Here is a 2,338-nt window from a genome sequence, read left to right as displayed (position 1 = left end):
CCAACTCTTAATTTTCAGTGTTTTTCATGGTTGTTCAGCTTCCCCTTTATGTTTTTCTTCATTTTTTTTGTTATTCTTCCTTCTTTTGTTATTCTTGTTATTCTTCAAATTTTTCCATTTCAAAACTTGTTATTTTGATGAATTCACTTTTAGTTCCAATTGACGTTTTTTTTTGTTTTTTTGTGACGTCATTGTTATTGTTACTATTATTATTGTTGTTATTATGATTATTATTATTGTTATTATGATTATTATTATCATTGCTGTTTTTTTAATGTTGATGTCATTGTGAAGAAGTAATAAAAGCAAACGGTGAATCGCGTTCCTCTACTTTGATTGTGGGTCATAATCATAATTATTATTATTATTATTATTGATATTATTATATTATATTATTATTAATATCATTATTGTTGTTGTTGTTGTTATCCTTATTCTTATTATTCTTATTAGACTCAATATAGATTATTGTTATTCTTCTTATTGTCACCATTTTGAAAGGTCAAGTAAGGTCAAACTCCTTTGTGCATTACTCAATCCGGTCACTTTATTTTTTTATATACCAGTCAAATGAAAAATATTTTTGTTGCATTGTGAAAAATTTGACTAAGATACTTGAATAAATAAATTTTATTGTTATTATTTATTATTACGAATGTTAATATTATTATAATTTATTATTATGAATGTTATTATTATTATTATTAATTATAGATAAATATATATGAGGCTGATGTGTTTTTAGGCGATTTTTCTTTCTCTTTGGGCTACCCTTCACAATTTATTTTAGATGAAGGAATGAATAAATGAATGAATGAATAAATGAATGAATGAATAAATAAATGAATGAATGAATGAATGATTGATTGATTAAATGAATAACTGAAAAAATTAATAAAATGCTTGAGGAGTGTACGTGTGAATGAATGTATGAAAGAGTGAATGATTGAATAAATGACTGGATGGATTGGATGAATGAATTATTAAATTAATAGATTGAATGTGAATTACTAAAGGAGTCAGTAAAATAATTGATTGAATGAGAGATTGAATGAATTGACTAATGAAATGACTCTAAATGTAATGTTACGTACATCAAACTTTTTTAAATTATCCTTTGAATTTTTCGTCGGATGTGAATATATCCGTTATATTAATATCTTTTTTTTTCTTATTTGTTCATTCTTTTAATTTTCAAAAAGATTTCTTCATTCGTTCATTCGTTTATTCTTCTTTCATTTTTTGTCTATTCGTTTACTCGCGTACTCGTATAATCATTCGCTGATTTGTACATCCATCCATCCATCCATCCATCCATCCATCTATCCATCCATCCATCCATCCATCCATCCATCCATCCATCCATCCATCCATCCATCCATCCATCCATCCATCCATCCATTCATCCATTTCTTTATAAATTTTTTAATTATTTTCTTACATCAATGGACATTAGTTAATATCGCTTACTTGTTTCTAAACCTAAGGCAGACGCAAAGCATTTAACACTAAACGCACGCAAACACTCCTAAACTGACATACCAAAAAAGCTTAAACATACGAACACAGACAACTAAACACACAAACACCCACAACTAAACATGCAAACACACACAACAAAACATGCAAACACAAACATCAACATTGAAACAATCACAGACATGAACATACAAAAACGTCTCCAATTGTCCAAATACACAGCGGTCAATGCTATGGTACATTACTGTATAGTCGTTGAATCATTGATTGTAATTATATTTATTGACATACTCATCTCTCCCTTTCTCTCTCTCTCTCTCTCTCTCTCTCTCTCTCTCTCTCTTTCTTTCTCTCATTTTTCTTTTCTTCAACAACTCACCCGTGCTAGGCATGGGCAAAAAGTAATAATAATATTAGAAGATGTAATAATTATAAGAAAATTATTATATATTATTATTAATGGAAGTATTTATATTATTAATATTGTAAAAATGTATTATTTATTGTACAGATGACTATCACACACACACACATTCTCACACACACACACACACACAACACAAAAACATACACCTACCTACAGGCACACAAACACACACATATTAACAAACACACACATACATACATGATAGTTATGAAATATTTTTCATAAAATGCTTTTTAACGCAATGAAGACGTGTTTTTCATCCATCATGTTTGTCAAAATAGATTTATTAAGCAATACTGCAACTGTTAGATAAATTCTAAAACCATTTCCTTTCCACTCTCTCTCTCTATCATATTTTCTTCTTTTTTCTTTCATCTCTCTCTTCTCTCTCTCTCTTTGTCTCTCTCTCTCTCTCTCTCTATGTCTCTCTGA

This window comes from Helobdella robusta (assembly GCF_000326865.2).
Source record: "Helobdella robusta unplaced genomic scaffold HELROscaffold_16, whole genome shotgun sequence".
Taxonomy (NCBI): Eukaryota; Metazoa; Annelida; class Clitellata; order Rhynchobdellida; family Glossiphoniidae; genus Helobdella; species Helobdella robusta.
Note: the sequence above shows the minus strand (reverse complement) of the source record.